The 8826-nt window shown below is 44.4% G+C and overlaps 1 long non-coding RNA gene across 1 annotated transcript; it reads right to left on the reverse strand.

The window, feature by feature from the left end:
- Window positions 1-1323: 1323 nt before the first annotated feature.
- LOC141600158 (uncharacterized) lies at window positions 1324-7196 on the reverse strand. The gene is made up of 5 exons (XR_012524218.1): window positions 2694-7196; window positions 2446-2606; window positions 2043-2357; window positions 1806-1960; window positions 1324-1717 (listed from the first exon to the last, which is right to left on the reverse strand). It is a non-coding gene; the product is annotated as an uncharacterized LOC141600158 (long non-coding RNA).
- Between the last annotated feature and the right edge of the window lie 1630 nt (window positions 7197-8826).

Below are 8826 nucleotides of genomic sequence, written 5' to 3' on the forward strand. Positions count from 1 at the left end.
AATCAAGCACAAATAACGAGGGTCACTTCTCAAATCCTCATCAACATGCCCTTGAAGGACATATACGTGTAATAGGCAAAACCCGAATGCCCTTCGCCTCGCAACATAAGAGATAGTGGGATCTGCCCTATTGATGAATCGATCGATGAAATCCAACATTCGCACTCCTTTAGAGGTCACAAGACGGTCCACATCAGCTCTTGCCAAACCAAGCAAGTCCCTAAACTTGTTCTTATACCCTTGAGAAGTGGAGGGAATAGCAGGCAAATGTTCCGGGTCCCAACCACCAATCGCAGCAATTTCTTCGGGAAATGGGCAAATGTCGCCTCCAGGGAAGGCAAATACGTGATAATTCGGGTCCCAATAATCAAGACAAACATCTAGGAACGGTTTGACCACCTTGATCAACTTCATGCTCAAAAGTGACCCAAAGTTATAAGCACCCTTGTTGTGTTTCTCCACGTTAGAGAACTCATTTGTCCATTCTTTTAGATGAATTTCGAGAGTATTCATGATGTATGCTTATTTTGAGACCTTTATGTAATAAGACGAAAGAAACACGGAAGAATTATGTGAATAAAACCTCCCTCGACGTTTCTATTTATACTAAAAAGCTGTTTCCTAAAATCCGCCAGAACAGATACACTGGGGAACAGGCGCAGCACCTGCTGCGCCTCTTCAAAGGGACGCAGCTCTTGCTGCGCCTTTTCCTCAGCCTTCTTTCTGTGATTTTCCTCGTTGGATCTTTCCTAATTCCTCAAATAATAATTTCCTATTCATACGGGTTATTATTTTGGTAAATTCGTCAAATTGCCATGTTTCGTGTTTCCTAATTCCACGGGCACGCATTTCGAGGCGATATCGACATTTTGGTCATCTTAGCACACTTATACATTTCTCTTTTTATTTTCTTTTGGGGAATCATTTCACCAATTTAATTCATTTATTTTCAAACTTATACATTTATTTTTTTAAAATTTTCTTTCTGGGGAATCATTTCACTCCCGTTCCACATTACATTTCAAACTTATAGGTTTTTCTTTTTTTCTTGTTTTAGGGGGTAACCCTCCCTACCGTTCGGTCATTTCCGGCAAATTTTGTGCATTTATTTGCATTTCTGAGTCGTTGTTTTCCGCTAATTTAGGCCATGTGTACAAATGTATGTTCTATGTGATTTCTGTGTAAATTTCGGCAGCATGACGGCGCAAACCGTCATCTACCAAACCTGTTCAAAGCTAACTTGCAGGTATAAACAAAGCAACCCAGCAACAAAGGCACTCAGGCCATCACATATATAATCAAGAGGGGATATGTACACCAAACTGGTTGCTCGAGCCCCAAAACAAAGTCCGAATGTCCAAAATGTGGGTTCTAAAAAATGTACAAAATGGACAAAATACAGCCGAAGACAAAAAACAACAAGCCAACTACTGATGGTCGCCGTCTAGCTCAACAACTCTCGCCTCGAGAGCAGCAACCTCAGTGTCGCGAACCTCGAGCTCCCTCAGCAGGCAAGTTGTCTTCTCCCGGGACTGGGCAAGCTCTCGCTCCAGCTCACGCTCCCTTTGCAAACAACAAGAATTGGCTCCTGTCAATAATTTCAAACATAAGGAAAGTTAGTAAAATTCGAAAATGAAGTAAACGGAAGGTTCATACCTGACGTCCTCGGCCGCCAGCAAGTGCCTCGACGGCAGTAGCCCGCAGCCGGTTGGCTACCCTGCATTTCAAAAGAAGAGATTCTTAACGATTGGACAAACTCAAGCAAATGTGTTCTTACACAAAATTTTACAAGTTAGGAGACTCACCCTCCAAATCAGATACTGCCACTCGTCCGGACCAGCATCTCTCTCACCGCCGCATCAAAGTCGCGCAGCTCGGAGATCGTCGTCATCTCCGTCGCGTCAGTGTACTCAAGGGTCTCGGGGTACTCTGGGGGCTCGATGCCCGCCGCATCGACCTCCTGCAAAGTCAAATGATTTTCATTAACCAATGATCATTCATTGTGTTCTCAAAATGATCAAAAGTAAGAGTAAAACACTTACCACGACCGGCCAGTACGCCAGCCTCCCATAGAGAAACGCCGAGTAGTCCTCGCCAGGAAGAAAGAGGGCTTCACCACCAACGCCTGCCAGGTCAGCCTCCCTCTCAGCCTTAGAAGGCTCCCTAAACATTGTCCGAGGAGGATCGATGGGAACCATCAAGACATCCCGAGAGCACTGACGAGTCAAACGCTCGCCCAAGTACCACACATGACCCATCGACGTCCTCAGCAGCAACCGGCTCGAGCTCCTAGGTCGAAGGACCTCAGCCACAAATGGAGGAGCGCCAGCGTAGTCCGCCCAAGGCCTGGGCACCCACTAAGAAAAGCAAACGAAGGGTCATTCTTATGATCAGTTCTAAAAATAAAGAAGAAAGACAAACAGACAACAAAGGTGAAGTACTCACGCCGTCCAACTGAAGAGCGTTCACCTCCCGTCGACAGAGTCATGGAAGGAACGCCGGCTCCTCGTACGACACATCACCTAATCCCTCAAAACGGGATTGGCCTTCTCCACCGGCTCCGTCCTCTTGGGCGCGAGGCCCGGAAAGTAGGAGTACATCCACGCCTATGAAACAAGATAATCAATAACGATCTTTCGTGATTCGATAAGAAAAGGAAATGATCTTTCATGAAATGAAATGAAGGTTCGTACCTCCAACAACAGCCCAGGGCCGATGGCAGCAGGAGAAGTCCCCTTCTCCATCAACTCCGGACGAACCATGGCCCTCATAAAGCGAATGAGGACCGCAAAACCAGTAGTGACCCAGTCCCAACGACCTAGGTCGCTCAGGTCAGAAAGAAAGGGAAGGAGCTTCGTCGATAAACTCTCTCCCTTGTCTCCGAGGTAGATCGAAGACAGGAACCACCAGAGCCACAAACGGACCCTCTGCTCTGCAGTACAGGGAGGAGGAGCCGTCTCCCTCCCCTCGATCACCACCATCGCCGGGGTCTTCCCCGCAAAATAGTCCCTGACGTAAGAACTAGGCACCAATCCAGGCACCGCAGCAGCCTTCGGCATCAAGTTCCAGCCGATCAACATCCTAGCCTCAGCCGAGTCTACCCTCATGCTGTCTCCGGCCACTCCACCACCTCAGTCCCACACGGCAAACCAGAAATCATGCCGTAATCCTCCAAAGTGACCCCCACCTCACCAAAAGGTATGTAAAATGTGGAGGTCGTGTCCCAAAACCTGTCCAAGAAAGCTCGGACGAGACTGAGGTTAGCTCGAAGCTTCCTCCTCGTGATCTCCCTCCAAGCCTTCACCAAAGAACCGAATGCTCCCCGCTCGATGATGGCTTGCTCCTCAGCCGACAGCCTCTCGTAGCACCCCATCGTCGTCGTGCAGCCTGAGAACGATCTGATGTTCCTAGCCTCCTATTTGGATTCGAAACAAAAGCTATCTTTTGCTTGAATGATAAACAAAAGGAAAAACAAAAGGAATGAAAGAAGATGAATGAAGAGTGATGAATTCGATTTACCAAGCTCTTCACCGTCCTGTATGACAGGTGACCCTCTACAGCCCAAAGTAGGTGCCTGCTGTCCCAGGTCTCAGCCCACGCAGGTTCTCCCCTCAGCTGGCGACCACCCCGTCCAACGTTGGCCCGTCTCGGGGCCTCCTCCTCCTCAATAACCTCCTCCTCAATAACCTCCTCCTCAAGGACCTTGCCTCAGCAGCCATCACCGCGGCAGTAAAAGCCTGCTCTAACGCCTCCTCAAGCGAACGAGAAGGGTCAATAGAAGTATCCACGTCCATGGGAGCTCTCCCTGACGTAGAAGCCTCATCACCTGCAAAATTAAAGTGAATTTAGGCCACGTCAAGTGAAGACAAGCCTTAATTAGGGGATTTTCGAGTTTTCGGAACTCCGAAATCGCTCTTTTCTCGCCATCTTTGGCAATTTTTCAACAAACCCGTCTGCTCATGTAGTAATTTGGGTCAAGTCAAGCCTAAGTTGAATCCTAGTCATGGGTTCGAGTCGGAATTTCGACAGCATTTCGTTATAACGTGGATTATGCCCTAGGAAGTGTCCTGAAAAAGCTGTCACAAATCAAAATTCCGAGATGATAGGAAGTTTACTCATCATGCAAGGATTCCAAATATCAAGTTTCGTCACAAATGGGCAATCCTATGGCTATTTTTGAAGCGATTTACGGTTTAGCTGTGAAACCGTCTCAATTTCACTCAAATGCTCAAAACTCAACGAAAATTCGAAATAAATACATGGTTATAATCCGTATATTACCAATTAGCCATTTAAAAGATCAATTTTGCAAGGCAAAATCATTTGGGGGAAAAGCCCCAAATTTTCGACATAATTAGGGTTGAAAACCCTGATTTTGTCGGTCCAATTCGATCAAATACTGAAGATTAATGCAAGATTAATACACATACCTCGATTAGTCATGGAAAATGCGAGTTTTTGATCAAATTTTGATGAAAATTGGTTTGAATTTGAGAGAGAAATTAGAGAATTATGTTTCGAAATTATGAAACATAAACCCCTGTTTCATCAGGTTTTTACCCAGAAATGCCGCACTCAGGAAAAGATGCGGCGGGTGCTGCACCTCTTCCAAGGGACACAGCTCTTGCTGCGCCTCTTCCTCAGTTTCCCTCCATACGATTTTTCGAAGATTCGTTATAAGTACGTTATTTTGTGGGCCCATCTTTGGTGCGCATCTTCCTCGATGTCATATCGCATATTTGGTCCATTTGACATTTATTCTTCACTCAGACCAGTATTCCCAAGCCAACAAGCAAACTGTCGCCATAATTTTGGCCAAGACCTAGCTTGTTACAACGACCGATTCTTCTCTGACAGGTGTTTCGACACGCCTTTATTATGTTCCCCCAACGAGAGTACACGGATAGACATTCCCTCTCGACACATGGAGATCAGTTCCTGATTATGTTCCCCCAGCAAGAGTTCACGGACAGGTAATCATCCCTCTTAAGACATGGAGATCAACATCGACCCCAAGCAGATTTCTCCCGGCAGTTCCTGATTATGTCTTGCTGCCTCCTCCCAATATCGCGTTTTGTTTCCCCCGTAGTTTCAAGGAATTTCAGGTATGGTCTCTTCTTATTGCTGGAGAGCCTCCTCACGTAGTCTAATGGACTTTAAACGACCCTCCCCGATAGTCGACAGACTCTAAAATGTTCCCGACGACAGGTCCTTGGCTCAGACCCCTTGAGTCGCCTCGCGTCGCCATAGTCGTCAGGTTGTAATCTTCGATTGACCTGATGGCTATCCTTTGATTTTCGCCTTGTCCAAGACTCATTCAAAGTGGGGGCTCTGTAGATACCTTATTTCTGCACATCCCGCAAACCACCCGGTGATGATTGGGCCGCATGTTTGGTATACGGAACGATTTCTAACAGTTCGTAAGTTTATCGTCAAGTGGTCGCTCAAACACTTGTGTCTACCTCTTAATTGTCATCTACGTGCCGATACGGTCGTTTTGGCAGTAATTAGAGTACATTTGGAGTCCGGGTCAAAAAATCGTCTTCATTTTCTAAAACCGAGTTAGAATGTTCTGGAATGCTCCGGATATTTCTATTCCATATTTTCCAATCTTTTGATCTTTGGTAAAATATCTCCCGTAATATTCACACAAAATATTAAGGAAACGAGATTAATCCGCTATTCCATAATAGAAACGCGGAAATGTTTCTTCCGCAGGAGAAAACCACTGAGGAAAGGACGCAGCAGGTGCTGCGCCTCTTCCAAGGGATGCAGTGCTTGCTGCGCCTCTTCCTCAGTCCTTTTCTGCGTATTTGCCGTATTTTTTCGAGATTCATTTCAAAAGTTTCTCCAAATACCCTACATCCTCCGTGTGATTAGTATAAATAGGGACCTTCGTTCCTCATATTTCTCACGCGAGTGTCCGCCCTTCTCTTCTCCCTTTGCATTCTAGACCACGTTCTTACTTTTTGGCGTCTATGTGCTTGAACTTTTGACCACGTAAGCTCAGATCTTTCTGAGTACCAGCCTCGTTTTGCATCACCGACCAATTTGACCAACTCCACATCAATCAACTTAATCAAATTTGCTAAATTTCCTCTTAGAGAGCACTTTCGTCGTACATTCGAGTCGAGCATCACTAAACGTTAACTTAGTTCATCTCGCTTCGTCAAACATGTATGTCTGAGGGTGTAAATCCTTCTTTTATTTATTGTTCTTTATTATTGTAATCATTATTGTAAGATTTATGTCAAAAATATGTTTAAAACCGATTTGTATAACCTTATTTCAAACCCTTTTTACGGATTTTCAGGAGACAACCGTCGAGAAAGGATGCAGCTCTGTTGCGCCTCTTCGAAGGGACGCAGCACCTGCTGCGCCTCTTCGTGAGGCTGCCGCAGTTCCTGCTTCCTTTCTTCTTCCTTCGTCTTTTGACAATTCGTTTGTTTTGTTTTTGTTTTCAATTGTTCATTGTTTCATCGACACGATAATTTAAGCATGATAATTTTAACCTGTAATTCATTAATAATTTATTCATCTTTCAACATCCCGACTTAAATCCCTTATAATCCATATTTGCGGGTTTTTCGTCATTAAGGTCAATCCGAGTTTTTAGAGGTTCGATTCATCCATATTGAATCTTTGGAATTCATCTTTGATATACTTGTATCTGTTATTTATCGTCACCACCATTAATTCATCATTAATGACTCGTTTAACCTAATTAATTTGTTTAGTTTGTTAATTTATAACTAATTTCATTAATCTTGTATAATTCGTCCCAATCGTTTTCATTCATGTTTCATCGTTTTTATGACCTCATTCACATGTAAATAATATGTTAATCACTTTCATCCGAGTCAATTATTCATAATCAATCATTAAATTCATCAATTAACACTAACGAGTTGCGGTTCCGGCTTCACAGCCAGAAGTCAACCCAGGAACAGACGCAGCTACTGCTGCGCCTCTTCCAAGGGACGCAGCTCTGCTGCGCCTGTTCCCGGTTGATTTCTGTCCCTGAATTCCCGTTTCTGCTTTGACCTAGTTTAGATTACGTATTTAATTTACAATTATCCGTATTATCGCCTAATTTCTGCTCGTTTATTTATTTATTCTTTTCTTTTCTAAAATTATCCGTTTTAAATTTATTTTCGACATAAATCAATAAATCCAATGTAATTATTGTAATTTTCCTTTATTGTATTTTTTTATTGTATTTTTTTTATTGTATTGCTTGTATGCTCTCACATGTAATCCATCTTAAATTCCTACTTCGACTAAATTGCATGTTAAATTACGTGTTTACCGACTTAGTAAATTCTCACATGCTAGGATAAATTTATTGGATGTTGCATTGCATGCATATAATCGACAATATATCGAGTATAGATAATTTCCCTAATCATTAGTAGAGGCCGCTATCGAGGCGGGCGGGATTAGGTGTTCAATCAAAAGAGCTTCCTAATACGTACCCTCACCCCTTACTCCAGATCTTTGTGAACATCTGTGTTCATTGGCATCCACGAGAGTCATTCTAGACATATAATGCTAAGGGTAATGAGTGCTTAGTGTCTATGTCACTACTTTGTGTCTTGACATGACACGAGGTACTCGAACGGTTTCCAATTTTCCACAATAAATTGGTGGCGACTTCACAAATGCAAATAAACCAAAGAGTGAAAAGCTTGCTTCGCTTTTCGCCCCCGTGGGCCCGCGTCCACAATACGCTTTTCTGCTTTCAGGCTTCTCTAAGTGCGTCACTCTGGATCCTAATGTCTATGGTACGTTGAAAATGTATCTAGAAGGATTGGCAACTGCCAACGCGGGGTGACAAGGCACATGATACTCCAACATGCCTAACCTACTTTCTCCACTATGAGCACCCTCGCCAGGCGGACTGTGGAACATACGACAGGAAGCCTGGTTGACAGCTAAAACGCTTACCCAACTACCCCTGATACCACCCTCTGGACGTAGCTCGCACTAATCGCAATTAATCAGGGCCCCATCATGCATGCACACACATATGGTACGTAGGAATCTCTGAGCTACCAGAATCCTGCAGCGTCCCATTGGTCCTAGAATGACGATAAACTTACCTAAATTACGCCTCTGTTGGCTCTAAAACATGATGAACACACCTTGCGTCATGAACAAGGTTAAGTAGTCAAAATTGCGGCATACGCCTAAATCAGTCATCAGACTGACACGACAGCTAGCTAAGTTTAAATCAGCCTTTTCAGGCTGACACGACTGGTCTAAATCAGCCTCTAAGGTTGATACGGCCACCCCTCCTTACGATGCGGCACATGCCTAAATTAGTCAGAAGACTGACACGACAGCTAGCTGAGCCTGAGTCAGCCTCCTCAGGAAGACATGACTCGCCTACATTAGCCAGCGGGCTGACACGTCAACCTCCTAAACTAAGGGAATTAAAATCTAACATTTAAGATATAATCAAACTTGCCAAACTACGGCAAGGGGCTTTCCAAAATCTGGCCAAAAGTGCGGCCTCAAAGTTTAATCGCCACCATGGCGAGCTACCAGGAAAAGTGTTTAAAAATATTACAAGTCTGCCACGAAAGGGCTAGACTGCCAAAAGTTCACTGATATATAAAAAAAACTTCTTAATTTTTGGTCACATTAATGACCACCACATCCGGCATCACTTCTACCTCCTCCTGCTAACCATCTGTTTCAGGTACAGGACCAGCTTGCGCACCCTCAGCTACCACAACTTCCTAAGCTCCATCAACAACAGTATCCTCATCAGCAGCCTGCTCAGCCAGCACATGAGAGTTCAGTTCGCCAACTTCAGGCATC

This window comes from Silene latifolia, chromosome 9, assembly GCF_048544455.1.
Source record: "Silene latifolia isolate original U9 population chromosome 9, ASM4854445v1, whole genome shotgun sequence".
In the NCBI taxonomy this organism is placed as follows: Eukaryota; Viridiplantae; Streptophyta; class Magnoliopsida; order Caryophyllales; family Caryophyllaceae; genus Silene; species Silene latifolia.